Source organism: Nerophis ophidion, linkage group LG01 (genome assembly GCF_033978795.1).
Source record: "Nerophis ophidion isolate RoL-2023_Sa linkage group LG01, RoL_Noph_v1.0, whole genome shotgun sequence".
NCBI lineage: Eukaryota > Metazoa > Chordata > Actinopteri > Syngnathiformes > Syngnathidae > Nerophis > Nerophis ophidion.
The window spans coordinates 69,553,955-69,581,286 of NC_084611.1; the positions used below are offsets into that span (position 1 = coordinate 69,553,955).

Consider the following 27,332-nt stretch of genomic DNA (forward strand, 5'->3'; position numbering starts at 1 on the left):
GTAGCCTTTAAATAGACTCCCTTTTTAGACCAGTTGATCTGCTGTTTCTTTTCTTTTTCTTCTATGTCCCACTCTCCCGTGTGGAGGGGGTCCGGTCCGATCCGGTGGCCATGTACTGCTTGCCTGTGTATCGGCTGGGGACATCTCTGCGCTGCTGATCCGCCTCCGCTTGGGATGGTTTCCTGCTGGCTCCGCTGTGAACGGGACTCTCGCTGCTGAGTTGGACCCGCTTTGGACTGGACTCTCGCGACGATTGAACTTTCACAGTATCATGTTAGACCCGCTCGACATCCATTGCTTTCCTCCTCTCTAAGGTTCTCATAATCATTATTGTCACAGACGTCCCACTGGATCATTATTGTCACCGATGTCCCACTGGGTGTGAGTTTTCCTTGCCCTTATGTGGGGCCTACCGAGGATGTCGTGGTGGTTTGTGCAGCCCTTTGAGACACTAGTGATTTAGGGCTATATAAGTAAACATTGATTGATAAACATTGAAGTTGAAATCCATGATGTTCCAGGCGCTGTAGCTGTCAGTCAAGATGCCTGTTTGTTAAACGGGAGATGTTTGGCTGAAATCCTGTCAGTGTCTTGGTGTTTTTTCTGTATCACTTTCTCAGATTTTTCCTAAACCACGTGAATGTGGGCCTAACTTCTATTAATTTTGAATGAAATCCCAATGGATCCACAGAGTTTGATGTTTACTACAATTTCTTAATAAGAAATGCCATTTTAAATGTGGACAAAACCAGCACTCAGAAATAAACATGACTTCAGTTGGGTTCCAAATCACTTTGTTACTAGTAGTTTGTCTGGATACTAACCAGACTAAGCCCTATTAGGTTTAAGACAGCAGAGTGGCGCAGCGGGAGCGTGCTGGGCCCATAACCCAGAGGTCGATGGATCGAAACCATCCTCTGCTAAGGTTTAGGTTTCAGGTGAATCTTTGACTGATTCTTGTATTGAAACAAAGGCCAACACCCATTCAGCCCACAGCTGTCTTCTCTAACTCTTTGGGAATTACATTTATGATTCCTGCTAAGGTGAGAGTTTAAACATCTTATAAGTCAATCTCAATAGTACAGTTACAATCCATCCAACGCCAGGAGAATACAGTGACTTGAATGAATGACAGATTTCACTGGTTTGTGCATGACATTCTCATGGAACCCAGCATTCATGATGTTGAACCCTGAGGTCTGCCTATATGAGAACCCTCTAAATTTGGTGTTGTGTGTGCTCAGCTGAACATGAGCTGATCAGGTATGTTGCAAACTACTTCACGATAAAAACACAGGACCTTGCTATTATTTATTTCCCGGTTTATGTATAAAGGTAAGAAGTAAAGTCAAATAAAGGCTTGTTTCCACCCTGTTACGAACAGGGGACCTTTCGCGTGTGAGGCGAATGTGATAACCACTACACCATTGAAATTGCTGCAAGACACCACCTTTGTCAAGACTTACAAGTTGATATTCGGCCGATGGAAAACATGTGGCTCGCAAGTCTCATTGCTGTTATTAACTGCATTGCATTTCTTGCCTTTTGTGGATGTTGTTATATCCCTTGTGCACGTAGAATGTGTTCCACTTCGTAGCATTTCAAACGCTCTTCCTCTTAACCGAGTTCATGAACAAATGTTTTTATGCAGGCATTGGTGGTTCGGTGGAAGAATTCTCGCTTGCCATGCGGGAGACCCGGGTCCGATTCCCGGCCAATGCATCTGTTGCCTTTTTTAGATTTTAAATAATATTCATAAGGGACAAAAGCAATGTTTGGGACAACCGCAAGACACAGGCATTGCACTCAGAAGGCATATTGGTCTCACCAAAGACTGAAGCAGAATACTCCAAGTTACTCCCATCCAAAGACAATGACATTGGGCCATCGTAACAAGAGATTTTCTGATAATTGGGGGAGTAATGAATCAAATTTAAAAGTCAGTCTGCGGCGCAATTGGTCAGCGCGCTCGGCTGTTAACTGAGAGGATAGTTGTTCAAGCCCACCCAGGGACGATGCTTTGCCACAAGCACATTTTGAGGGTTTTCTTGTACAGCCCGTGTCCTTCTCTAAATTGGCACAATAGTTTCGAGATAAAACGTGTGCCACGTTTGCAACCGTGCTTGTTTAAAATAGTGATAATCAATGCTCTCCCCTCAAATTGGCTATCCGTTGAGTATAGGGTTATAGGCATCAAGTTGAAATCCATGATGTTCCAGGCGCTGTAGCTGTCAGTCAAGAAGCCTGTTTGTTAAACGGGAGATGTTTGGCTGAAATCCTGTCAGTGTCTTGGTGTTTTTTCTGTATCACATTCTCAGTTTGTTCTCAAACCACGTGAATGTGGGCCTAACTTCTATTCGTTTTGAATGAAATCCCAATGGATCCACAGAGTTTGATGTTGACTACAATTTCGTAATAAGAAATGCCATTTTAAATGTGGACAAAACCAGCATTCAGAAATAAACACGACTTCAGTTGGGTTCCAAATCAGTTTGTTACTAGTAGTTTGTCTGGATACTAACCAGAGTAAGCCCTTTTAGGCTTAAGACAGCAGAGTGGCGCAGCGGGAGCGTGCTGGGCCCATAACCCAGAGGTCGATGGATCGAAACCATCCTCTGCTAAGGTTTAGGTTTCAGGTGAATCTTTGACTGATTCGTGTATTGAAACAAAGGCCAACACCCATTCAGCCCACAGCTGTCTTCTCTAACTCTTTGGGAATTACATTTATGATTCCTGCTAAGGTGAGAGTTTAAACATCTTATAAGTCAATCTCAACAGTACAGTTACAATCCATCCAACGCCCGGAGAATACAGTGACTTGAATGAATGACAGATTTCACTGGTTTGTGCATGACATTTCCACGGAACCCAGCATTCATGATCTTGAAGCTTGAGGTCTGCCCATATGAGAACCCTCTAAATTTGGTGTTGTGTGTGCTCAGCTGAACATGAGCTGATCAGGAATGTTGCAAACTACTTCATGATAAAAACACAGGACCTTGCTATTATTTATTTCCCGGTTTATGTATAAAGGTAAGAAGTAAAGTCAAAAAAAGGCTTGTTTCCACCCTGTTTCGAACAGGGGACCTTTCGCGTGTGAGGCGAATGTGATAACCACTACACCATGGAAACTGCTGCAAGAACACACCTTTGCCAAGACTCACAAGTTGATATTCGGCCGATGGAAAACATGTGGCTCGCAAGTATCATTGCTGTTATTAACTGCATTGCATTTCTTGCCTTTTGTGGAAGTTGTTATATCCCTTGTGCACGTAGAATGTGTTCCACTTCGTAGCATTTCAAACGCTCTTCCTCTTAACCGAGTTCATGAACAAATGTTTTTATGCAGGCATTGGTGGTTCGGTGGAAGAATTCTCGCTTGCCATGCGGGAGACCCGGGTCCGATTCCCGGCCAATGCATCTGTTGCCTTTTTTAGATTTTAAATAATATTCATAAGGGAAAAAAGCAATGTTTGGGACAACCGCAAGACACAGGCATTGCACTCAGAAGGCATATTGGACTCACCAAAGACTGAAGCAGAGTACTCCAAGTTACTCCCATCCAAAGACAATGACATTGGGCCATCGTAACAAGAGATTTTCTGATAATTGGGGGAGTAATGAATCAAATTTAAAAGTCAGTCTGCGGCGCAATTGGTCAGCGCGCTCGGCTGTTAACTGAGAGGATAGTTGTTCAAGCCCACCCAGGGACGATGCTTTGCCACGAGCACATTTTGAGGGTTTTCTTGTATAGCCCGTGTCCTTCTTTAAATTGGCACAATAGTTTCGAGATAAAACGTGTGCCACGTTTGCAACAGTGCTTGTTTAAAATAGTGATAATCAATGCTCTCCCCTCAAATTGGCTATCCGTTGAGTATAGGGTTATAGGCATCAAGTTGAAATCCATGATGTTCCAGGCGCTGTAGCTGTCAGTCAAGATGCCTGTTTGTTAAACGGGAGATGTTTGGCTGAAATCCTGTCAGTGTCTTGGTGTTTTTTCTGTATCACTTTCTCAGTTTGTTCTCAAACCACGTGAATGTGGGCCTAACTTCTATTCGTTTTGAATGAAATCCCAATGGATCCACAGAGTTTGATGTTGACTACAATTTCTTAATAAGAAATGCCATTTTAAATGTGGACAAAACCAGCATTCAGAAATAAACACGACTTCAGTTGGGTTCCAAATCAGTTTGTTACTAGTAATTTGTCTGGATACTAACCAGAGTAAGCCCTTTTAGGCTTAAGACGGCAGAGTGGCGCAGCGGGAGCGTGCTGGGCCCATAACCCAGAGGTCGATGGATCGAAACCATCCTCTGCTAAGGTTTAGGTTTCAGGTGAATCTTTGACTGATTCGTGTATTGAAACAAAGGCCAACACCCATTCAGCCCACAGCTGTCTTCTTTAACTCTTTGGGAATTACATTTATGATTCCTGCTAAGGTGAGAGTTTAAACATCTTATAAGTCAATCTCAACAGTACAGGTACAATCCATCCAACGCCCGGAGAATACAGTGACTTGAATGAATGACAGATTTCACTGGTTTGTGCATGACATTTCCACGGAACCCAGCATTCATGATCTTGAAGCTTGAGGTCTGCCTATATGAGAACCCTTTAAATTTGGTGTTGTGTGTGCTCAGCTGAACATGAGCTGATCAGGTATGTTGCAAACTACTTCATGATAAAAACACAGGACCTTGCTATTATTTATTTCCCGGTTTATGTATAAAGGTAAGAAGTAAAGTCAAAAAAAGGATTGTCTCCACCCTGTTTCAAACAGGGGACCTTTCGCGTGTGAGGCGAATGTGATAACCACTACACCATGGAAACTGCTGCAAGAACACACCTTTGTCAAGACTCACAAGTTGATATTCGGCCGATGGAAAACATGTGGCTCGCAAGTCTCATTGCTGTTATTAACTGCATTGCATTTCTTTCCTTTTGTGGATGTTGTTATATCCCTTGTGCACGTAGAATGTGTTCCACTTCGTAGCATTTCAAACGCTCTTCCTCTTAACCGAGTTCATGAACAAATGTTTTTATGCAGGCATTGGTGGTTCGGTGGAAGAATTCTCGCTTGCCATGCGGGAGACCCGGGTCCGATTCCCGGCCAATTCATCTGTTGCCTTTTTTAGATTTTAAATAATATTCATAAGGGACAAAAGCAATGTTTGGGACAACCGCAAGACACAGGCATTGCACTCAGAGGGCATATTGGACTCACCAAAGACTGAAGCAGAGTACTCCAAGTTACTCCCATCCAAAGACAATGACATTGGGCCATCGTAACAAGAGATTTTCTGATAATTGGAGGAGTAATGAATCAAATTTAAAAGTCAGTCTGCGGCGCAATTGGTCAGCGTGCTCGGCTGTTAACTGAGAGGATAGTTGTTCAAGCCCACCCAGGGACGATGCTTTGCCACGAGCACATTTTGAGGGTTTTCTTGTACAGCCCTTGTCCTTCTCTAAATTGGCACGATAGTTTCGAGATAAAACGTGTTCCACGTTTGCAACCGTGCTTGTTTAAAATAGTGATAATCAACGCTCTCCCCTCAAATTGGCTATCCGTTGAGTATAGGGTTATAGGCATCAAGTTGAAATCCATGATGTTCCAGGCGCTGTAGCTGTCAGTCAAGATGCCTGTTTGTTAAACGGGAGATGTTTGGCTGAAATCCTGTCAGTGTCTTGGTGTTTTTTCTGTATCACTTTCTCAGTTTGTTCTCAAACCACGTGAATGTGGGCCTAACTTCTATTCGTTTTGAATGAAATCCCAATGGATCCACAGAGTTTGATGTTGACTACAATTTCTTAATAAGAAATGCCATTTTAAATGTGGACAAAACCAGCATTCAGAAATAAACACGACTTCAGTTGGGTTCCAAATCAGTTTGTTACTAGTAGTTTGTCTGGATACTAACCAGAGTAAGCCCTTTTAGGCTTAAGACAGCAGAGTGGCTCAGCGGGAGCGTGCTGGGCCCATAACCCAGAGGTCGATGGATCGAAACCATCCTCTCCTAAGGTTTAGGTTTCAGGTGAATCTTTGACTGATTCATGTATTGAAACAAAGGCCAACACCCATTCAGCCCACAGCTGTCTTCTCTAACTCTTTGGGAATTACATTTATGATTCCTGCTAAGGTGAGAGTTTAAACATCTTATAAGTCAATCTCAACAGTACAGTTACAATCCATCCAACGCCCGGAGAATACAGTGACTTGAATGAATGACAGATTTAACTGGTTTGTGCATGACATTCTCATGGAACCCAGCATTCATGATGTTGAAACCTGAGGTCTGCTTATATGAGAACCCTCTAAATTTGGTGTTGTGTGTGCTCAGCTGAACATGAGCTGATCAGGTATGTTGCAAACTACTTCATGATAAAAACACAGGACCTTGCTATTATTTATTTCCCGGTTTATGTATAAAGGTAAGAAGTAAAGTCAATAAAAGACTTGTTTCCACCCTGTTTCGAACAGGGGACCTTTCGCGTGTTAGGCGAATGTGATAACCACTACACCATGGAAACTGCTGCAAGAACTCACCTTTGTCAAGACTTACAAGTTGATATTCGGCCAATGGAAAACATGTGGCTCGCAAGTTTCATTGCTGTTATTAACTGCATTGCATTTCTTGCCTTTTGTGGATGTTGTTATATCCCTTGTGCACGTAGAATGTGTTCCACTTCGTAGCATTTCAAACGCTCTTCCTCTTAACCGAGTTCATGAACAAACGTTGTTATGCAGGCATTGGTGGTTCAGTGGAAGAATTCTCGCTTGCCATGCGGGAGACCCGGGTCCGATTCCCAGCCAATGCATCTGTTGCTTTATTTAGATTTTAAATAATTTTCATAAGGGACAAAAGCAATGTTTGTGACAACCGCAAGACACAGGCATTCCACTCAGAAGGCATATTGGACTCACCGGAGACTGAAGTGGAGTACTCCAAGTTACTCCCATCCAAAGACAATGACATTGGGCCATCGTAACAAGAGATTTTCTGATAATTGGGGGAGTAATGAATCAAATTTAAAAGTCAGTCTGCGGCGCAATTGGTCAGCGCGCTCGGCTGTTAACTGAGAGGATAGTTGTTCAAGCCCACCCAGGGACGATGCTTTGCCACGAGCACATTTTGAGGGTTTTCTTGTACAGCCCGTGTCCTTCTCTAAATTGGCACAATAGTTTCGAGATAAAACGTGTGCCACTTTTGCAACCGTGCTTGTTTAAAATAGTGATAATCAATGCTCTCCCCTCAAATTGGCTATCCGTTGAGTATAGGGTTATAGGCATCAAGTTGAAATCCATGATGTTCCAGGCGCTGTAGCTGTCAGTCAAGATGCCTGTTTGTTAAACGGGAGATGTTTGGCTGAAATCCTGTCAGTGTCTTGGTGTTTTTTCTGTATCACTTTCTCAGTTTGTTCTCAAACCACGTGAATGTGGGCCTAACTTCTATTCGTTTTGAATGAAATCCCAATGGATCCACAGAGTTTGATGTTGACTACAATTTCTTAATAATAAATGCCATTTTAAATGTGGACAAAACCAGCATTCAGAAATAAACACGACTTCAGTTGGGTTCCAAATCAGTTTGTTACTAGTAGTTTGTCTGGATACTAACCAGAGTAAGCCCTTTTAGGCTTAAGACAGCAGAGTGGCGCAGCGGGAGCGTGCTGGGCCCATAACCCAGAGGTCGATGGATCGAAACCATCCTCTGCTAAGGTTTAGGTTTCAGGTGAATCTTTGACTGATTCGTGTATTGAAACAAAGGCCAACACCCATTCAGCCCACAGCTGTCTTCTCTAACTCTTTGGGAATTACATTTATGATTCCTGCTAAGGTGAGAGTTTAAACATCTTATAAGTCAATCTCAACAGTACAGGTACAATCCATCCAACGCCCGGAGAATACAGTGACTTGAATGAATGACAGATTTCACTGGTTTTTGCATGACATTTCCACGGAACCCAGCATTCATGATCTTGAGGTCTGTCCATATGAGAACCCTCTAAATTTGGTGTTGTGTGTGCTCAGCTGAACATGAGCTGATCAGGTATGTTGCAAACTACTTCATGATAAAAACACAGGACCTTGCTATTATTTATTTCCCGGTTTATGTATAAAGGTAAGAAGTAAAGTCAAAAAAAGGCTTGTTTCCACCCTGTTTCGAACAGGGGACCTTTCGCGTGTTAGGCGAATGTGATAACCACTACACCATGGAAACTGCTGCAAGAACACACCTTTGTCAAGACTTACAAGTTGATATTCGGCCGATGGAAAACATGTGGCTCGCAAGTCTCATTGCTGTAATTAACTGCATTGCATTTCTTGCCTTTTGTGGATGTTGTTATATCCCTTGTGCACGTAGAATGTGTTCCACTTCGTAGCATTTCAAACGCTCTTCCTCTTAACCGAGTTCATGAACAAATGTTTTTATGCAGGCATTGGTGGTTCGGTGGAAGAATTCTCGCTTGCCATGCGGGAGACCCGGGTCCGATTCCCGGCCAATGCATCTGTTGCCTTTTTTAGATTTTAAATAATATTCATAAAGGACAAAAGCAATGTTTGGGACAACCGCAAGACACAGGCATTGCACTCAGAAGGCATATTGGACTCACCAAAGACTGAAGCAGAGTACTCCAAGTTACTCCCATCCAAAGACAATGACATTGGGCCATCGTAACAAGAGATTTTCTGATAATTGGGGGAGTAATGAATCAAATTAAAAAGTCAGTCTGCGGCGCAATTGGTCAGCGCGCTCGGCTGTTAACTGAGAGGATAGTTGTTCAAGCCCACCCAGGGACGATGCTTTGCCACGAGCACATTTTGAGGGTTTTCTTGTACAGCCCGTGTCCTTCTCTAAATTGGCACAATAGTTTCGAGATAAAACGTGTGCCACGTTTGCAACCGTGCTTGTTTAAAATAGTGATAATCAATGCTCTCCCCTCAAATTGGCGATCCGTTGAGTATAGGGTTATAGGCATCAAGTTGAAATCAATGATGTTCCAGGCGCTGTAGCTGTCAGTCAAGATGCCTGTTTGTTAAACGGGAGATGTTTGGCTGAAATCCTGTCAGTGTCTTGGTGTTTTTTCTGTATCACATTCTCAGTTTGTTCTCAAACCACGTGAATGTGGGCCTAACTTCTATTCGTTTTGAATGAAATCCCAATGGATCCACAGAGTTTGATGTTGACTACAATTTCTTAATAAGAAATGCCATTTTAAATGTGGACAAACCCAGCATTCAGAAATAAACACGACTTCAGTTGGGTTCCAAATTAGTTTGTTACTAGTAGTTTGTCTGGATACTAACCAGAGTAAGCCCTTATAGGCTTAAGACAGCAGAGTGGCGCAGCGGGAGCGTGCTGGGCCCATAACCCAGAGGTCGATGGATCGAAACCATCCTCTGCTAAGTTTTAGGTTTCAGGTGAATCATTGACTGATTCGTGTTTTGAAATAAAGGCGAACACCCATTCAGCCCACAGCTGTCTTCTCTAACTCTTTGGGAATTACATTTATGATTCCTGCTAAGGTGAGAGTTTAAACATCTTATAAGTCAATCTCAACAGTACAGTTACAATCCATCCAACGCCCGGAGAATACAGTGACTTGAATGAATGACAGATTTCACTGGTTTGTGCATGACATTTCCACGGAACCCAGCATTCATGATCTTGAAGCTTGAGGTCTGCCTATATGAGAACCCTCTAAATTTGGTGTTGTGTGTGCTCAGCTGAACATGAGCTGATCAGGTATGTTGCAAACTACTTCATGATAAAAACACAGGACCTTGCTATTATTTATTTCCCGGTTTATGTATAAAGGTAAGAAGTAAAGTCAAAAAAAGGCTTGTTTCCACCCTGTTTCGAACAGGGGACCTTTCGCGTGTTAGGCGAATGTGATAACCACTACACCATGGAAACTGCTGCAAGAACTCACCTTTGTCAAGACTTACAAGTTGATATTCGGCCGATGGAAAACATGTGGCTCGCAAGTCTCATTGCTGTAATTAACTGCATTGCATTTCTTGCCTTTTGTGGATGTTGTTATATCCCTTGTGCACGTAGAATGTGTTCCACTTCGTAGCATTTCAAACGCTCTTCCTCTTAACCGAGTTCATGAACAAACGTTGTTATGCAGGCATTGGTGCTTCAGTGGAAGAATTCTCGCTTGCCATGCGGGAGACCCGGGTCCGATTCCCAGCCAATGCATCTGTTGCTTTATTTAGATTTTAAATAATATTCATAATTGACAAAAGCAATGTTTGTGACAACCGCAAGACACAGGCATTCCACTCAGAAGGCATATTGGACTCACCGGAGACTGAAGTGGAGTACTCCAAGTTACTCCCATCCAAAGACAATGACATTGGGCCATCGTAACAAGAGATTCTCTAATAATTGGGGGAGTAATGAATCAAGTTTAGAAGTCAGTCTCTGTGGCACAATTGGTCAGCGCGCTCGGCTCTGAACTGAGAGGATGGTGGTTCAAGCCCACCCAGGGACGACACTTTTTAACAAGCACAGTTTGATGGTTTTCTTGTACAACCCGTGTGCTTCTCTAAATTGGCACAATTTTTTGGAGATAAAACGTGTGCCACGTTTGCAACCGTGCTTGTTTAAAATACTGATAATCAATGCTCTCCCCTCAAATTGGCTATACGTTGAGTATAGGGTTATAGGCATCAAGTTGAAATCCATGATGTTCCAGGCGCTGTAGCTGTCAGTCAAGATGCCTGTTTGTTAAACGGGAGATGTTTGGCTGAAATCCTGTCAGTGTCTTGGTGTTTTTTCTGTATCACTTTCTCAGTTTTTTCCTAAACCACGTGAATGTGGGCCTAACTTCTATTCGTTTTGAATGAAATCCCAATGGATCCACAGAGTTTGATGTTGACTACAATTTCTTAATAAGAAATGCCATTTTAAATGTGGACAAAACCAGCACTCAGAAATAAACATGACTTCAGTTGGGTTCCAAATCACTTTGTTACTAGTAGTTTGTCTGGATACTAACCAGAGTAAGCCCTATTAGGTTTAAGACAGCAGAGTGGCGCAGCGGGAGCGTGCTGGGCCCATAACCCAGAGGTCGATGGATCGAAACCATCGTCTGCTAAGGTTTAGGTTTCAGGTGAATCGTTGACTGATTCTTGTATGGAAACAAAGGGCCAACACCCATTCAGCCCACAGCTGTCTTCTCTAACTCTTTGGGAATTACATTTATGATTCCTGCTAAGGTGAGAGTTTAAACATCTTATAAGTCAATCTCAATAGTACAGTTAAAATCCATCCAACGCCTAGAGAATACAGTGACTTGAATGAATGACAGATTTCACTGGTTTGTGCATGACATTCTCATGGAACCCAGGATTCATGATGTTGAAGCCTGAGGTCTGCCTATATGGGAACCCTCTAAATTTGGTGTTGTGTGTGCTCAGCTGAACATGAGCTGATCAGGTATGTTGCAAACTACTTCATGATAAAAACACAGGACCTTGCTATTATCTATTTCCCGGTTTATGTATAAAGGTAAGAAGTAAAGTCAAAAAAAGGCTTGTTTCCACCCTGTTTCGAACAGGGGACCTTTCGCGTGTGAGGCGAATGTGATAACCACTACACCATGGAAACTGCTGCAAGATACCACCTTTGTCAAGATTTACAAGTTGATATTCGGCCGATGGAAAACATGTGGCTCGCAAGTCTCATTGCTGTTATTAACTGCATTGCATTTCTTGCCTTTTGTGGATGTTGTTATATCCCTTGTGCACGTAGAATGTGTTCCACTTCGTAGCATTTCAAACGCTCTTCCTCTTAACTGAGTTCATGAACAAACGTTGTTATGCAGGCATTGGTGGTTCAGTGGAAGAATTCTCGCTTGCCATGCGGGAGCCCCGGGTCCGATTCCCGGCCAATGCATCTGTTGCTTTTTTTAGATTTTAAATAATATTCATAAGGGACAAAAGCGATTTTTGGGACAACCGCAAGACACAGGCATTCCACTCAGAAGGCATATTGGACTCACCGGAGACTGAAGTGGAGTACTCCAAGTTACTCCCATCCAAAGACAATGACATTGGGCCATCGTAACAAGAGATTCTCTAATAATTGGGGGAGTAATGAATCAAGTTTAGAAGTCAGTCTCTGTGGCGCAATTGGTCAGCGCGCTCGGCTCTGAACTGAGAGGATGGTGGTTCAAGCCCACCCAGGGACGACACTTTGTCACGAGCACAGTTTGAGGGTTTTCTTGTACAACCCGTGTGCTTCTCTAAATTGGCACAATTGTTTTGAGATAAAACGTGTGCCACGTTTGCAACCGTGCTTGTTTAAAATACTGATAATCAATGCTCTCCCCTCAAATTGGCTATCCGTTGAGTATAGGGTTATAGGCATCAAGTTGAAATCCATGATGTTCCAGGCGCTGTAGCTGTCAGTCAAGATGCCTGTTTGTTAAACGGGAGATGTTTGGCTGAAATCCTGTCAGTGTCTTGGTGTTTTTTCTGTATCACTTTCTCAGTTTTTTTTCAAACCACGTGAATGTGGGCCTAACTTCTATTCGTTTTGAATGAAATCCCAATGGATCCACAGAGTTTGATGTTGACTACAATTTCTTAATAAGAAATGCCATTTTAAATGTGGACAAAACCAGCACTCAGAAGTAAACACGACTTCAGTTGGGTTCCAAATCAGTTTGTTACTAGTAGTTTGTCTGGATACTAACCAGAGTAAGCACTTTTCGGCTTAAGACAGCAGAGTGGCTCAGCGGCAGCGTGCTGGGCCCATAACCCAGAGGTCGATGGATCGAAACCATCATCTGCTAAGGTTTAGGTTTCAGGTGAATCTTTGACTGATTCGTGTATTGAAACAAAGGCCAACACCCATTCAACCCACAGCTGTCTTCTCTAACTCTTTGGGAATTACATTTATGATTCCTGCTAAGGTGAGAGTTTAAACATCTTATAAGTCAATCTCAACAGTACAGTTACAATCCATCCAACACCCGGAGAATACAGTGACTTGAATGAATGACAGATTTCACTGGTTTGTGCATGACATTTCCACGGAACCCAGCATTCATGATGTTGAAGCCTGAGTCTGCTTATATGAGAACCCTCTAAATTTGGTGTTGTGTGTGCTCAGCTGAACATGAGCTGATCAGGTATGTTGCAAACTACTTCATGATAAAAACACAGGACCTTGCTATTATTCATTTCCCGGTTTATGTATAAAGGTAAGAAGTAAAGTAAAAAAAAGGCTCGTTTCCACCCTGTTTCGAACAGGGGACCTTTCGCGTGTGAGGCGAATGTGATAACCACTACACCATGGAAACTGCTGCAAGATACCACCTTTGTCAAGACTTACAAGTTGATATTCTGCCGATGGAAAACATGTGGCTCGCAAGTCTCATTGCTGTTATTAACTGCATTGCATTTCTTGCCTTTTGTGGATGTTGTTATATCCCTTGTGCACGTAGAATGTGTTCCACTTCGTAGCATTTCAAACGCTCTTCCTCTTAACCGAGTTCATGAACAAACGTTGTTATGCAGGCATTGGTGGTTCAGTGGAAGAATTCTCGCTTGCCATGCGGGAGACCCGGGTCCGATTCCCGGCCAATGCATCTGTTCCTTTTTTTAGATTTTAAATAATATTCATAAGGGACAAAAGCAATGTTTGGGACAACCGCAAGACACAGGCATTGCACTCAGAAGGTATATTGGACTCACCAAAGACTGAAGCAGAGTACTCCAAGTTACTCCCATCCAAAGACAATGACATTGGGCCATCGTAACAAGAGATTTTCTGATAATTGGGGGAGTAATGAATCAAATTTAAAAGTCAGTCTGCGGCGCAATTGGTCAGCGTGCTCGGCTGTTAACTGAGAGGATAGTTGTTCAAGCCCACCCAGGGACGATGCTTTGCCATGAGCACATTTTGAGGGTTTTCTTGTAGAGCCCGTGTCCTTCTCTAAATTGGCACAATAGTTTCGAGATAAAACGTGTGCCACGTTTGCAACCGTGCTTGTTTAAAATAGTGATAATCAATGCTCTCCCCTCAAATTGGCTAACCGTTGAGTATAGGGTTATAGGCATCAAGTTGAAATCCATGATGTTCCAGGCGCTGTAGCTGTCAGTCAAGATGCCTGTTTGTTAAACGGGAGATGTTTGGCTGAAATCCTGTCAGTGTCTTGGTGTTTTTTCTGTATCACTTTCTCAGTTTGTTCTCAAACCACGTGAATGTGGGCCTAACTTCTATTCGTTTTGAATGAAATCCCAATGGATCCACAGAGTTTGATGTTGACTACAATTTCTTAATAAGAAATGCCATTTTAAATGTGGACAAAACCAGCATTCAGAAATAAACACGACTTCAGTTGGGTTCCAAATCAGTTTGTTACTAGTAGTTTGTCTGGATACTAACCAGAGTAAGCCCTTTTAGGCTTAAGACAGCAGAGTGGCTCAGCGGGAGCGTGCTGGGCCCATAACCCCAAGGTCGATGGATCGAAACCATCCTCTGCTAAGGTTTAGGTTTCAGGTGAATCTTTGACTGATTCGTGTATTGAAACAAAGGCCAACACCCATTCAGCCCACAGCTGTCTTCTCTAACTCTTTGGGAATTACATTTATGATTCCTGCTAAGGTGAGAGTTTAAACATCTTATAAGTCAATCTCAACAGTACAGTTACAATCCATCCAACGCCCGGAGAATACAGTGACTTGAATGAATGACAGATTTAACTGGTTTGTGCATGACATTCTCATGGAACCCAGCATTCATGATGTTGAAACCTGAGGTCTGCTTATATGAGAACCCTCTAAATTTGGTGTTGTGTGTGCTCAGCTGAACATGAGCTGATCAGGTATGTTGCAAACTACTTCATGATAAAAACACAGGACCGTGCTATTATTTATTTCCCGGCTTATGTATAAAGGTAAGAAGTAAAGTCAAAAAAAGGCTTGTTTCCACCCTGTTTCAAACAGGGGACCTTTCGCGTGTTAGGCGAATGTGATAACCACTACACCATGGAAACGGCTGCAAGAACTCACCTTTGTCAAGACTTACAAGTTGATATTCGGCCGATGGAAAACATGTGGCTCGCAAGTCTCATTGCTGTTATTAACTGCATTGCATTTCTTGCCTTTTGTGGATGTTGTTATATCCCTTGTGCACGTAGAATGTGTTCCACTTCGTAGCATTTCAAACGCTCTTCCTCTTAACCGAGTTCATGAACAAACGTTGTTATGCAGGCATTGGTGGTTCAGTGGAAGAATTCTCGCTTGCCATGCGGGAGACCCGGGTCCGATTCCCAGCCAATGCATCTGTTGCTTTATTTAGATTTTAAATAATATTCATAAGGGACAAAAGCAATGTTTGTGACAACCGCAAGACACAGGCATTCCACTCAGAAGGCATATTGGACTCACCGGAGACTGAAGTGGAGTACTCCAAGTTACTCCCATCCAAAGACAATGACATTGGGCCATCGTAACAAGAGATTCTCTAATAATTGGGGGAGTAATGAATCAAGTTTAGAAGTCAGTCTCTGTGGCGCAATTGGTCAGCGCGCTCGGCTCTGAACTGAGAGGATGGTGGTTCAAGCCCACCCAGGGACGACACTTTGTCACGAGCACAGTTTGAGGGTTTTCTTGTACAACCCGTGTGCTTCTCTAAATTGGCACAATTGTTTTGAGATAAAACGTGTGCCACGTTTGCAACCGTGCTTGTTTAAAATACTGATAATCAATGCTCTCCCCTCAAATTGGCTATCCGTTGAGTATAGGGTTATAGGCATCAAGTTGAAATCCATGATGTTCCAGGCGCTGTAGCTGTCAGTCAAGATGCCTGTTTGTTAAACGGGAGATGTTTGGCTGAAATCCTGTCAGTGTCTTGGTGTTTTTTCTGTATCACTTTCTCAGTTTTTTTTCAAACCACGTGAATGTGGGCCTAACTTCTATTCGTTTTGAATGAAATCCCAATGGATCCACAGAGTTTGATGTTGACTACAATTTCTTAATAAGAAATGCCATTTTAAATGTGGACAAAACCAGCACTCAGAAATCAACACGACTTCAGTTGGGTTCCAAATCACTTTGTTACTAGTAGTTTGTCTGGATACTAACCAGAGTAAGCCCTTTTAGGCTTAAGACAGCAGAGTGGCTCAGCGGGAGCGTGCTAGGCCCATAACCCAGAGGTCGATGGATCGAGTCCATCCTCTGCTAAGGTTTAGGTTTCAGGTGAATCTTTGACTGATTCGTGTATTGAAACAAAGGCCAACACCCATTCAGCCCACAGCTGTCTTCGCTAACTCTTTGGGAATTACATTTATGATTCCTGCTAAGGTGAGAGTTTAAACATCTTATAAGTCAATCTCAACAGTACAGTTACAATCCATCCAACGCCCGGAGAATACAGTGACTTGAATGAATGACAGATTTCACTGGTTTGTGCATGACATTTCCACGGAACCCAGCATTAATGATATTGAAGCCTGAGGTCTGCCTATATGAGAACCCTCTAAATTTGGTGTTGTGTGTGCTCAGCTGAACATGAGCTGATCAGGTATGTTGCAAACTACTTCATGATAAAAACACAGGACCTTGCTATTATTCATTTCCCGGTTTATGTATAAAGGTAAGAAGTAAAGTAAAAAAAAGGCTCGTTTCCACCCTGTTTCGAACAGGGGACCTTTCACGTGTGAGGCAAATGTGATAACCACTACACCATGGAAACTGCTGCAAGATACCACCTTTGTCAAGACTTACAAGTTGATATTCGGCCGATGGAAAACATGTGGCTCGCAAGTCTCATTGCTGTTATTAACTGCATTGCATTTCTTGCCTTTTGTGGATGTTGTTATATCCCTTGTGCACGTAGAATGTGTTCCACTTCGTAGCATTTCAAACGCTCTTCCTCTTAACCGAGTTCATGAACAAACGTTGTTATGCAGGCATTGGTGGTTCAGTGGAAGAATTCTCGCTTGCCATGCGGGAGACCCGGGTCCGATTCCCGGCCAATGCATCTGTTCCTTTTTTTAGATTTTAAATAATATTCATAAGGGACAAAAGCAATGTTTGGGACAACCGCAAGACACAGGCATTGCACTCAGAAGGCATATTGGACTCACCAAAGACTGAAGCAGAGTACTCCAAGTTACTCCCATCCAAAGACAATGACATTGGGCCATCGTAACAAGAGATTTTCTGATAATTGTGGGAGTAATGAATCAAACTTAAAAGTCAGTTTCTGCGGCGCAATTGGTCAGCGCGCTCGGCTGTTAACTGAGAGGATAGTTGTTCAAGCCCACCCAGGGACGACACTTTGTCACGAGCACAGTTTGAGGGTTTTCATGTACAGCCCGTGTCCTTCTCTAAATTGGCACAATAGTTTCGAGATAAAACGTGTGCCACGTTTGCAACCGTGCTTGTTTAAAATAGTGATAATCAATGCTCTCCCCTCAAATTGGCTATCCGTTGAGTATAGGGTTATAGGCATCAAGTTGAAATCCATGATGTTCCAGGCGCTGTAGCTGTCAGTCAAGATGCCTGTTTGTTAAACGGGAGATGTTTGGCTGAAATCCTGTCAGTGTCTTGGTGTTTTTTCTGTATCACTTTCTCAGTTTGTTTTCAAACCACGTGAATGTGGGCCTAACTTCTATTCGTTTTGAATGAAATCCCAATGGATCCACAGAGTTTGATGTTGACTACAATTTCTTAATAAGAAATGCCATTTTAAATGTGGACAAAACCAGCACTCAGAAATAAACACGACTTCAGTTGTGTTCCAAATCACTTTGTTACTAGTAGTTTGTCTGGATACTAACCAGAGTAAGCCCTTTTAGGCTTAAGACAGCAGAGTGGCTCAGAGGGAGCGTGCTGGGCCCATAACCCAGAGGTCGATGGATCGAAACCATCCTCTGCTAAGGTTTAGGTTTCAGGTGAATCTTTGACTGATTCGTGTATTGAAACAAAGGCCAACACCCGTTCAACCCACAGCTGTCTTCTCTAACTCTTTGGGAATTACATTTATGATTCCTGCTAAGGTGAGAGTTTAAACATCTTATAAGTCAATCTCAACAGTACAGTTACAATCCATCCAACGCCCGGAGAATACAGTGACTTGAATGAATGACAAATTTCACTGGTTTGTGCATGACATTCTCATGGAACCCAGCATTCATGATGTTGAAGCCTGAGGTCTGCTTATATGAGAACCCTCTAAATTTGGTGTTGTGTGTGCTCAGCTGAACATGAGCTGATCAGGTATGTTGCAAACTACTTCATGATAAAAACACAGGACCTTGCTATTATTTATTTCCCGGTTTATGTATAAAGGTAAGAAGTAAAGTCAAAAAAAGACTTGTTTCCACCCTGTTTCAAACAGGGGACCTTTCGCGTGTTAGGCGAATGTGATAACCACTACACCATGGAAACTGCTGCAAGAACTCACCTTTGTCAAGACTTACAAGTTGATATTCGGCCGATGGAAAACATGTGGCTCGCAAGTCTCATTGCTGTTATTAACTGCATTGCATTTCTTGCCTTTTGTGGATGTTGTTATATCCCTTGTGCACGTAGAATGTGTTCCACGTCGTAGCATTTCAAACGCTCTTCCTCTTAACCGAGTTCATGAACAAACGTTGTTATGCAGGCATTGGTGGTTCAGTGGTAGAATTCTCGCTTCCCATGCGGGAGACCCGGGTCCGATTCCCGGCCAATGTATCTGTTGCTTTTTTTAGATTTTAAATAATATTCATAAGGGACAAAAGCGATTTTTGGGACAACCGCAAGACACAGGCATTGCACTCAGAAGGCATATTGGACTCACCAAAGACTGAAGCAGAGTACTCCAAGTTACTCCCATCCAAAGACAATGACATTGGGCCATCGTAACAAGAGATTTTCAGATAATTGGGGGAGTAATGAATCAAATTTAAAAGTCAGTCTGCGGCGCAATTGGTCAGCGTGCTCGGCTGTTAACTGAGAGGATAGTTGTTCAAGCCCACCCAGGGACGATGCTTTGCCACGAGCACATTTTGAGGGTTTTCTTGTACAGCCCGTGTCCTTCTCTAAATTGGCACAATAGTTTCGAGATAAAACGTGTGCCACGTTTGCAACCGTGCTTGTTTAAAATAGTGATAATCAATGCTCTCCCCTCAAATTGGCTATCCGTTGAGTATAGGGTTATAGGCATCAAGTTGAAATCCATGATGTTCCAGGCGCTGTAGCTGTCAGTCAAGATGCCTGTTTGTTAAACGGGAGATGTTTGGCTGAAATCCTGTCAGTGTCTTGGTGTTTTTTCTGTATCACTTTCTCAGTTTGTTCTCAAACCACGTGAATGTGGGCCTAACTTCTATTCGTTTTGAATGAAATCCCAATGGATCCACAGAGTTTGATGTTGACTACAATTTCTTAATAAGAAATGCCATTTTAAATGTGGACAAAACCAGCATTCAGAAATAAACACGACTTCAGTTGGGTTCCAAATCAGTTTGTTACTAGTAGTTTGTCTGGATACTAACCAGAGTAAGCCCTTTTTGGCTTAAGACAGCAGAGTGGCTCAGCGGGAGCGTGCTGGGCCCATAACCCCAAGGTCGATGGATCGAAACCATCCTCTGCTAAGGTTTAGGTTTCAGGTGAATCTTTGACTGATTCGTGTATTGAAACAAAGGCCAACACCCATTCAGCCCACAGCTGTCTTCTCTAACTCTTTGGGAATTACATTTATGATTCCTGCTAAGGTGTGAGTTTGAACATCTTATAAGTCAATCTCAATAGTTCAGTTAAAATCCATCCAACGCCTGGAGAATACAGTGACTTGAATGAATGACAGATTTCACTGGTTTGTGCATGACATTCTCATGGAACCCAGCATTCATGATGTTGAAGCCTGAGGTCTGCTTATATGAGAACCCTCTAAATTTGGTGTTGTGTGTGCTCAGCTTAACATGAGCTGATCAGGTATGTTGCAAACTACTTCATGATAAAAACACAGGACCTTGCTATTATTTATTTCCCGGTTTATGTATAAAGGTAAGAAGTAAAGTCAAAAAAAGGCTTGTTTCCACCCTGTTTCGAAAAGGGGACCTTTCGCGTGTTAGGCGAATGTGATAACCACTACACCATGGAAACTGCTTCAAGAACTCACCTTTGTCAAGACTTACAAGTTGATATTCGGCCGATGGAAAACATGTGGCTCGCAAGTCTCATTGCTGTTATTAACTGCATTGCATTTCTTGCCTTTTGTGGATGTTGTTATATCCCTTGTGCACGTAGAATGTGTTCCACGTCGTAGCATTTCAAACGCTCTTCCTCTTAACCGAGTTCATGAACAAACGTTGTTATGCAGGCATTGGTGGTTCAGTGGTAGAATTCTCGCTTCCCATGCGGGAGACCCGGGTCCGATTCCCGGCCAATGCATCTGTTGCTTTTTTTAGATTTTAAATAATATTCATAAGGGACAAAAGCGATTTTTGGGACAACCGCAAGACACAGGCATTGCACTCAGAAGGCATATTGGACTCACCAAAGACTGAAGCAGAGTACTCCAAGTTACTCCCATCCAAAGACAATGACATTGGGCCATCGTAACAAGAGATTTTCAGATAATTGGGGGAGTAATTAATCAAATTTAAAAGTCAGTCTGCGGCGCAATTGGTCTGCGTGCTCGGCTGTTAACTGAGAGGATAGTTGTTCAAGCCCACCCAGGGACGATGCTTTGCCACGAGCACATTTTGAGGGTTTTCTTGTACAGCCCGTGTCCTTCTCTAAATTGGCACAATAGTTTCGAGATAAAACGTGTGCCACGTTTGCAACCGTGCTTGTTTAAAATAGTGATAATCAATGCTCTCCCCTCAAATTGGCTATCCGTTGAGTATAGGGTTATAGGCATCAAGTTGAAATCCATGATGTTCCAGGCGCTGTAGCTGTCAGTCAAGATGCCTGTTTGTTAAACGGGAGATGTTTGGCTGAAATCCTGTCAGTGTCTTGGTGTTTTTTCTGTATCACTTTCTCAGTTTGTTCTCAAACCACGTGAATGTGGGCCTAACTTCTATTCGTTTTGAATGAAATCCCAATGGATCCACAGAGTTTGATGTTGACTACAATTTCTTAATAAGAAATGCCATTTTAAATGTGGACAAAACCAGCATTCAGAAATAAACACGACTTCAGTTGGGTTCCAAATCAGTTTGTTACTAGTAGTTTGTCTGGATACTAACCAGAGTAAGCCCTTTTAGGCTTAAGACAGCAGAGTGGCTCAGCGGGAGCGTGCTGGGCCCATAACCCCAAGGTCGATGGAACGAAACCATCCTCTGCTAAGGTTTAGGTTTCAGGTGAATCTTTGACTGATTCGTGTATTGAAACAAAGGCCAACACCCATTCAGCCCACAGCTGTCTTCTCTAACTCTTTGGGAATTACATTTATGATTCCTGCTAAGGTGAGAGTTTAAACATCTTATAAGTCAATCTCAATAGTTCAGTTAAAATCCATCCAACGCCTGGAGAATACAGTGACTTGAATGAATGACAGATTTCACTGGTTTGTGCATGACATTCTCATGGAACCCAGCATTCATGATGTTGAAGCCTGAGGTCTGCTTATATGAGAACCCTCTAAATTTGGTGTTGTGTGTGCTCAGCTGAACATGAGCTGATCAGGTATGTTGCAAACTACTTCATGATAAAAACACAGGACCTTGCTATTATTTATTTCACGGTTTATGTATAAAGGTAAGAAGTAAAGTCAAAAAAAGGCTTGTTTCCACCCTGTTTCGAAAAGGGGACCTTTCGCGTGTTAGGCGAATGTGATAACCACTACAACATGGAAACTGCTGCAAGAACTCACCTTTGTCAAGACTTACAAGTTGATATTCGGCCGATGGAAAACATGTGGCTCGCAAGTCTCATTGCTGTTATTAACTGCATTGCATTTCTTGCCTTTTGTGGATGTTGTTATATCCCTTGTGCACGTAGAATGTGTTCCACTTCGTAGCATTTCAAACGCTCTTCCTCTTAACCGAGTTCATGAACAAACGTTGTTATGCAGGCATTGGTGGTTCAGTGGAAGAATTCTCGCTTGCCATGCGGGAGACCCGGGTCCGATTCCCAGCCAATGCATCTGTTGCTTTATTTAGATTTTAAATAATATTCATAAGGGACAAAAGCAATGTTTGTGACAACCGCAAGACACAGGCATTCCACTCAGAAGGCATATTGGACTCACCGGAGACTGAAGTGGAGTACTCCAAGTTACTCCCATCCAAAGACAATGACATTGGGCCATCGTAACAAGAGATTCTCAAATAATTGGGGGAGTAATGACTCAAGTTTAGAAGTCAGTCTCTGTGGCGCAATTGGTCAGCGCGCTCGGCTGTTAACTGAGAGGATAGTGGTTCAAGCCCACCCAGGGACGACACTTTGTCACGAGCACAGTTTGAGGGTTTTCTTGTACAACCCGTGTGCTTCTCTAAATTGGCACAATATTTTTGAGATAAAACGTGTGCCACGTTTGCAACCGTGCTTGTTTAAAATACTAATAATCAATGCTCTCCCCTCAAATTGGCTATACGTTGAGTAAAGGGTTATAGGCATCAAGTTGAAATCCATGATGTTCCAGGCGCTGTAGCTGTCAGTCAAGATGCCTGTTTGTTAAACGGGAGATGTTTGGCTGAAATCCTGTCAGTGTCTTGGTGTTTTTTCTGTATCACTTTCTCAGTTTTTTCCTAAACCACGTGAATGTGGGCCTAACTTCTATTCGTTTTGAATGAAATCCCAATGGATCCACAGAGTTTGATGTTTACTACAATTTCTTAATAAGAAATGCCATTTTAAATGTGGACAAAACCAGCACTCAGAAATAAACATGACTTCAGTTGGGTTCCAAATCACTTTGTTACTAGTAGTTTGTCTGGATACTAACCAGAGTAAGCCCTATTAGGTTTAAGACAGCAGAGTGGCGCAGCGGGAGCGTGCTGGGCCCATAACCCAGAGGTCGATGGATCGAAACCATCGTCTGCTAAGGTTTAGGTCTCAGGTGAATCGTTGACTGATTCTTGTATGGAAACAAAGGCCAACACCCATTCAGCCCACAGCTGTCTTCTCTAACTCTTTGGGAATTACATTTATGATTCCTGCTAAGGTGAGAGTTTAAACATCTTATAAGTCAATCTCAATAGTACAGTTAAAATCCATCCAACGCCTGGAGAATACAGTGACTTGAATGAATGACAGATTTCACTGGTTTGTGCATGACATTCTCATGGAACCCAGCATTCATGATGTTGAAGCCTGAGGTCTGCCTGTATGAGAACCCTCTAAATTTGGTGTTGTGTGTGCTCAGCTGAACATGAGCTGATCAGGTATGTTGCAAACTACTTCATGATAAAAACACAGGACCTTGCTATTATTTATTTCCCGGTTTATGTATAAAGGTAAGAAGTAAAGTCAAAAAAAGGCTTGTTTCCACCCTGTTTCGAACAGGGGACCTTTCGCGTGTGAGGCGAATGTGATAACCACTACACCATGGAAACTGCTGCAAGATACCACCTTTGTCAAGACTTACAAGTTGATATTCGGCCGATGGAAAACATGTGGCTCGCAAGTCTCATTGCTGTTATTAACTGAATTGCATTTCTTGCCTTTTGTGGATGTTGTTATATCCCTTGTGCACGTAGAATGTGTTCCACTTCGTAGCATTTCAAACGCTCTTCCTCTTAACCGAGTTCATGAACAAACGTTGTTATCCAGGCATTGGTGGTTCAGTGGAAGAATTCTCGCTTGCCATGCGGGAGACCCGGGTCCGATTCCCGGCCAATGCATCTGTTGCTTTTTTTAGATTTTAAATAATATTCATAAGGGACAAAAGCAATGTTTGGGACAACCGCAAGACACAGGCATTGCACTCAGAAGGCATATTGGACTCACCAAAGACTGAAGCAGAGTACTCCAAGTTACTCCCATCCAAAGACAATGACATTGGGCCATCATAACAAGAGATTTTCTGATAATTGGGGGAGTAATGAATCAAATTTAAAAGTCAGTTTCTGCGGCGCAATTGGTCAGCGCGCTCGGCTGTTAACTGAGAGGATGGTGGTTCAAGCCCACCCAAGGACGACACTTTGTCACGAGCACAGTTTGAGGGTTTTCTTGTACAACACATGTGCTTCTCTAAATTGGCACAATTGATTTGAGATAAAACGTGTGCCACGTTTGCAACAGTGCTTGTTTAAAATACTGATAATCAATGCTCACCCCTCAAATTGGCAATACGTTGAGTATATTGTTATAGGCATCAAGTTGAAATCCATGATGTTCCATGCGCTATAGCTGTCAGTCAAGATGCCTGTTTGTTAAACGGGAGATGTTTGGCTGAAATCCTGTCAGTGTCTTGGTGTTTTTTCTGTATCACTTTCTCAGTTTTTTTCCTAAACCACGTGAATGTGGGCCTAACTTCTATTCGTTTTGAATGAAATCCCAATGGATCCACAGAGTTTGATGTTTACTACAATTTCTTAATAAGAAATGCCATTTTAAATGTGGACAAAACCAGCACTCAGAAATAAACATGACTTCAGTTGGGTTCCAAATCACTTTGTTACTAGTAGTTTGTCTGGATACTAACCAGACTAAGCCCTGTTAGGTTTAAGAAAGCAGAGTGGCGCAGCGGGAGCGTGCTGGGCCCATAACCCAGAGGTCGATGGATAGAAACCATCCTCTGCTAAGGTTTAGGTTTCAGGTGAATCTTTGACTGATTCTTGTATTGAAACAAAGGCCAACACCCATTCAGCTCACAGCTGTCTTCTCTAACTCTTTGGGAATTACATTTATGATTCCTGCTAAGGTGAGAGTTTAAACATCTTATAAGTCAATCTCAATAGTACAGTTACAATCCATCCAACGCCAGGAGAATACAGTGACTTGAATGAATGACAGATTTCACTGGTTTGTGCATGACATTCTCATGGAACCCAGCATTCATGATGTTGAACCCTGAGGTCTGCCTATATGAGAACCCTCTAAATTTGGTGTTGTGTGTGCTCAGCTGAACATGAGCTGATCAGGTATGTTGCAAACTACTTCATGATAAAAAACACAGGACCTTGCTATTATTAATTTCCCGGTTTATGTATAAAGGTAAGAAGTAAAGTCAAAAAAAGGCTTGTTTCCACCGTGTTTCGAACAGGGGACCTGTCCGTGGGGGGCGAATGTGTTGACCACTACACCATGGAAACTGCTGCAAGAGCTCACCTTTGTCAAGACTTACAAGTTGATATTCGGCCGATGGAAAACATGTGGCTCGCAAGTCTCATTGCTGTTAGTAGCTGCATTGCATTTCTTGCCTTTTGTGGATGTTGTTATATCCCTTGTGCACGTAGAATGTGTTCCACGTCATAGCATTTCAAACGCTCTTCCTCTTAACCGAGTTCATGAACCAACATTGTTATGCAGGCATTGGTTGCTCAGTGGTAGAATTCTCGCTTCCCATGCGGGAGACCCGGGTCCGATTCCCGGCCAATGCATCTGTTGCTTTTTTTAGATTTTAAATAATATTCATAAGGGACAAAAGCGATTTTTGTGACAACCGCAAGACACAGGGATTCCACTCAGAAGGCATATTGGACTCACCGAAGACTGAAGTGGAGTACTCCAAGTTACTCCCATCCAAAGACAATGACATTGGGCCATCGTAACAAGAGATTTTCTAATAATTGGGGGGGTAATGAATCAAGTTTAGAAGTCAGTCTCTGTGGCGCAATTGGTCAGCGCGCTCGGCTGCTAACTGAGAGGATGGTGGTTCAAGCCCATTCAGGGACGACACTTTGCCACGAGCACAGTTTGAGGGTTTTCTTGTACAAAACGTGTGCTTCTCTAAATTGGCACAATTGTTTTGAGATAAAACGTGTGCCACGTTTGCAACCGTGCTTGTTTAAAATACTGATAATCAATGCTCTCCCCTCAAATTGGCTATACGTTGAGTATAGGGTTATAGGCATCAAGTTGAAATCCATGATGTTCCAGGCGCTGTAGCTGTCAGTCAAGATGCCTGTTTGTTAAACGGGAGATGTTTGGCTGAAATCCTGTCAGTGTCTTGGTGTTTTTTCTGTATCACTTTATCAGATTTTTCCTAAACCACGTGAATGTGGGCCTAACTTCTATTAATTTTGAATGAAATCCCAATGGATCCACAGAGTTTGATGTTTACTACAATTTCTTAATAAGAAATGCCATTTTAAATGTGGACAAAACCAGCACTCAGAAATAAACATGACATCAGTTGGGTTCCAAATCACTTTGTTACTAGTAGTTTGTCTGGATACTAACCAGAGTAAGCCCTATTAGGTTTAAGACAGCAGAGTGGCGCAGCGGGAGCGTGCTGGGCCCATAACCCAGAGGTCGATGGATCGAAACCATCCTCTGCTAAGGTTTAGGTTTCAGGTGAATCTTTGACTGATTCTTGTATTGAAACAAAGGCCAACACCCATTCAGCCCACAGTTGTCTTCTCTAACTCTTTGGGAATTACATTTATGATTCCTGCTAAGGTGAGAGTTAAAACATCTTATAAGTCAATCTCAACAGTACAGTTACAATCCATCCAACGCCCGGAGAATACAGTGACTTGAATGAATGACAGATTTCACTGGTTTGTGCATGACATTCTCATGGAACCCAGCAATCATGATGTTGAAGCCTGAGGTCTGCCTATATGAGAACCCTCTAAATTTGGTGTTGTGTGTGCTCAGCTGAACATGAGCTGATCAGGTATGTTGCAAACTACTTCATGATAAAAACACAGGACCTTGCTATTATTTATTTCCCGGTTTATGTATAAAGGTAAGAAGTAAAGTCAAAAAAAGGCTTGTTTCCACCCTGTTTCGAACAGGGGACCTTTCGCGTGTGAGGCGATTGTGATAACCACTACACCATGGAAACTGCTGCAAGAACTCACCTTTGTCAAGACTTACAAGTTGATACTCGGCCGATGGAAAACATGTGGCTCGCAAGTCTCATTGCTGTTATTAACTGCATTGCATTTCTTGCCTTTTGTGGATGTTGTTATATCCCCTGTGCACGTAGAATGTGTTCCACTTCGTACCATTTCAAACGCTCTTCCTCTTAACCGAGTTCCTGAACAAACGTTGTTATGCAGGCATTGGTGGTTCAGTGAAAGAATTCTCGCTTGCCATGCGGGAGACCCGGGTCCGATTCCCAGCCAATGCATCTGTTGCTTTATTTAGATTTTAAATAATATTCATAAGGGACAAAAGCAATGTTTGTGACAACCGCAAGACACAGGCATTCCACTCAGAAGGCATATTGGACTCACCGGAGACTGAAGTGGAGTACTCCAAG

The 27,332-nt window shown here is 42.7% G+C and overlaps 34 non-coding genes across 34 annotated transcripts; 21 read left to right on the forward strand and 13 right to left on the reverse strand.

The window, feature by feature from the left end:
- Positions 1 to 1,651: 1,651 nt before the first annotated feature.
- On the forward strand, positions 1,652 to 1,722 carry trnag-gcc (transfer RNA glycine (anticodon GCC)). Its single transcript has one exon. It is a non-coding gene; the product is annotated as a tRNA-Gly (tRNA).
- Positions 1,723 to 3,059: 1,337 nt separating this feature from the next.
- On the reverse strand, positions 3,060 to 3,132 carry trnav-cac (transfer RNA valine (anticodon CAC)). Its single transcript has one exon. It is a non-coding gene; the product is annotated as a tRNA-Val (tRNA).
- A 217-nt stretch (positions 3,133 to 3,349) lies between these two features.
- Positions 3,350 to 3,420, forward strand: trnag-gcc (transfer RNA glycine (anticodon GCC)). The gene has a single exon. It is a non-coding gene; the product is annotated as a tRNA-Gly (tRNA).
- An 827-nt stretch (positions 3,421 to 4,247) lies between these two features.
- trnam-cau (transfer RNA methionine (anticodon CAU)) lies at positions 4,248 to 4,319 on the forward strand. Its single transcript has one exon. It is a non-coding gene; the product is annotated as a tRNA-Met (tRNA).
- A 438-nt stretch (positions 4,320 to 4,757) lies between these two features.
- On the reverse strand, positions 4,758 to 4,830 carry trnav-cac (transfer RNA valine (anticodon CAC)). The gene has a single exon. It is a non-coding gene; the product is annotated as a tRNA-Val (tRNA).
- Positions 4,831 to 6,455: 1,625 nt separating this feature from the next.
- Positions 6,456 to 6,528, reverse strand: trnav-aac (transfer RNA valine (anticodon AAC)). The gene has a single exon. It is a non-coding gene; the product is annotated as a tRNA-Val (tRNA).
- Positions 6,529 to 6,745: 217 nt separating this feature from the next.
- trnag-gcc (transfer RNA glycine (anticodon GCC)) lies at positions 6,746 to 6,816 on the forward strand. The gene has a single exon. It is a non-coding gene; the product is annotated as a tRNA-Gly (tRNA).
- A 1,330-nt stretch (positions 6,817 to 8,146) lies between these two features.
- On the reverse strand, positions 8,147 to 8,219 carry trnav-aac (transfer RNA valine (anticodon AAC)). Its single transcript has one exon. It is a non-coding gene; the product is annotated as a tRNA-Val (tRNA).
- A 217-nt stretch (positions 8,220 to 8,436) lies between these two features.
- Positions 8,437 to 8,507, forward strand: trnag-gcc (transfer RNA glycine (anticodon GCC)). The gene has a single exon. It is a non-coding gene; the product is annotated as a tRNA-Gly (tRNA).
- A 1,337-nt stretch (positions 8,508 to 9,844) lies between these two features.
- On the reverse strand, positions 9,845 to 9,917 carry trnav-aac (transfer RNA valine (anticodon AAC)). The gene has a single exon. It is a non-coding gene; the product is annotated as a tRNA-Val (tRNA).
- A 509-nt stretch (positions 9,918 to 10,426) lies between these two features.
- On the forward strand, positions 10,427 to 10,500 carry trnaq-cug (transfer RNA glutamine (anticodon CUG)). Its single transcript has one exon. It is a non-coding gene; the product is annotated as a tRNA-Gln (tRNA).
- A 1,045-nt stretch (positions 10,501 to 11,545) lies between these two features.
- Positions 11,546 to 11,618, reverse strand: trnav-cac (transfer RNA valine (anticodon CAC)). Its single transcript has one exon. It is a non-coding gene; the product is annotated as a tRNA-Val (tRNA).
- Positions 11,619 to 11,835: 217 nt separating this feature from the next.
- trnag-gcc (transfer RNA glycine (anticodon GCC)) lies at positions 11,836 to 11,906 on the forward strand. The gene has a single exon. It is a non-coding gene; the product is annotated as a tRNA-Gly (tRNA).
- A 221-nt stretch (positions 11,907 to 12,127) lies between these two features.
- Positions 12,128 to 12,201, forward strand: trnaq-cug (transfer RNA glutamine (anticodon CUG)). Its single transcript has one exon. It is a non-coding gene; the product is annotated as a tRNA-Gln (tRNA).
- A 1,043-nt stretch (positions 12,202 to 13,244) lies between these two features.
- trnav-cac (transfer RNA valine (anticodon CAC)) lies at positions 13,245 to 13,317 on the reverse strand. Its single transcript has one exon. It is a non-coding gene; the product is annotated as a tRNA-Val (tRNA).
- Positions 13,318 to 13,534: 217 nt separating this feature from the next.
- trnag-gcc (transfer RNA glycine (anticodon GCC)) lies at positions 13,535 to 13,605 on the forward strand. Its single transcript has one exon. It is a non-coding gene; the product is annotated as a tRNA-Gly (tRNA).
- A 1,337-nt stretch (positions 13,606 to 14,942) lies between these two features.
- trnav-aac (transfer RNA valine (anticodon AAC)) lies at positions 14,943 to 15,015 on the reverse strand. The gene has a single exon. It is a non-coding gene; the product is annotated as a tRNA-Val (tRNA).
- Positions 15,016 to 15,232: 217 nt separating this feature from the next.
- Positions 15,233 to 15,303, forward strand: trnag-gcc (transfer RNA glycine (anticodon GCC)). The gene has a single exon. It is a non-coding gene; the product is annotated as a tRNA-Gly (tRNA).
- A 221-nt stretch (positions 15,304 to 15,524) lies between these two features.
- On the forward strand, positions 15,525 to 15,598 carry trnaq-cug (transfer RNA glutamine (anticodon CUG)). Its single transcript has one exon. It is a non-coding gene; the product is annotated as a tRNA-Gln (tRNA).
- A 1,044-nt stretch (positions 15,599 to 16,642) lies between these two features.
- Positions 16,643 to 16,715, reverse strand: trnav-cac (transfer RNA valine (anticodon CAC)). The gene has a single exon. It is a non-coding gene; the product is annotated as a tRNA-Val (tRNA).
- A 217-nt stretch (positions 16,716 to 16,932) lies between these two features.
- Positions 16,933 to 17,003, forward strand: trnag-gcc (transfer RNA glycine (anticodon GCC)). The gene has a single exon. It is a non-coding gene; the product is annotated as a tRNA-Gly (tRNA).
- Positions 17,004 to 18,342: 1,339 nt separating this feature from the next.
- trnav-aac (transfer RNA valine (anticodon AAC)) lies at positions 18,343 to 18,415 on the reverse strand. The gene has a single exon. It is a non-coding gene; the product is annotated as a tRNA-Val (tRNA).
- A 217-nt stretch (positions 18,416 to 18,632) lies between these two features.
- Positions 18,633 to 18,703, forward strand: trnag-ccc (transfer RNA glycine (anticodon CCC)). Its single transcript has one exon. It is a non-coding gene; the product is annotated as a tRNA-Gly (tRNA).
- Positions 18,704 to 20,040: 1,337 nt separating this feature from the next.
- trnav-aac (transfer RNA valine (anticodon AAC)) lies at positions 20,041 to 20,113 on the reverse strand. The gene has a single exon. It is a non-coding gene; the product is annotated as a tRNA-Val (tRNA).
- A 217-nt stretch (positions 20,114 to 20,330) lies between these two features.
- On the forward strand, positions 20,331 to 20,401 carry trnag-ccc (transfer RNA glycine (anticodon CCC)). The gene has a single exon. It is a non-coding gene; the product is annotated as a tRNA-Gly (tRNA).
- Positions 20,402 to 22,028: 1,627 nt separating this feature from the next.
- On the forward strand, positions 22,029 to 22,099 carry trnag-gcc (transfer RNA glycine (anticodon GCC)). Its single transcript has one exon. It is a non-coding gene; the product is annotated as a tRNA-Gly (tRNA).
- A 221-nt stretch (positions 22,100 to 22,320) lies between these two features.
- On the forward strand, positions 22,321 to 22,394 carry trnan-guu (transfer RNA asparagine (anticodon GUU)). The gene has a single exon. It is a non-coding gene; the product is annotated as a tRNA-Asn (tRNA).
- A 1,044-nt stretch (positions 22,395 to 23,438) lies between these two features.
- Positions 23,439 to 23,511, reverse strand: trnav-cac (transfer RNA valine (anticodon CAC)). The gene has a single exon. It is a non-coding gene; the product is annotated as a tRNA-Val (tRNA).
- A 217-nt stretch (positions 23,512 to 23,728) lies between these two features.
- On the forward strand, positions 23,729 to 23,799 carry trnag-gcc (transfer RNA glycine (anticodon GCC)). The gene has a single exon. It is a non-coding gene; the product is annotated as a tRNA-Gly (tRNA).
- Positions 23,800 to 24,020: 221 nt separating this feature from the next.
- Positions 24,021 to 24,094, forward strand: trnan-guu (transfer RNA asparagine (anticodon GUU)). The gene has a single exon. It is a non-coding gene; the product is annotated as a tRNA-Asn (tRNA).
- A 1,335-nt stretch (positions 24,095 to 25,429) lies between these two features.
- trnag-ccc (transfer RNA glycine (anticodon CCC)) lies at positions 25,430 to 25,500 on the forward strand. Its single transcript has one exon. It is a non-coding gene; the product is annotated as a tRNA-Gly (tRNA).
- A 221-nt stretch (positions 25,501 to 25,721) lies between these two features.
- trnas-gcu (transfer RNA serine (anticodon GCU)) lies at positions 25,722 to 25,795 on the forward strand. Its single transcript has one exon. It is a non-coding gene; the product is annotated as a tRNA-Ser (tRNA).
- Positions 25,796 to 26,329: 534 nt separating this feature from the next.
- On the forward strand, positions 26,330 to 26,401 carry trnam-cau (transfer RNA methionine (anticodon CAU)). Its single transcript has one exon. It is a non-coding gene; the product is annotated as a tRNA-Met (tRNA).
- A 438-nt stretch (positions 26,402 to 26,839) lies between these two features.
- trnav-cac (transfer RNA valine (anticodon CAC)) lies at positions 26,840 to 26,912 on the reverse strand. Its single transcript has one exon. It is a non-coding gene; the product is annotated as a tRNA-Val (tRNA).
- Between the last annotated feature and the right edge of the window lie 420 nt (positions 26,913 to 27,332).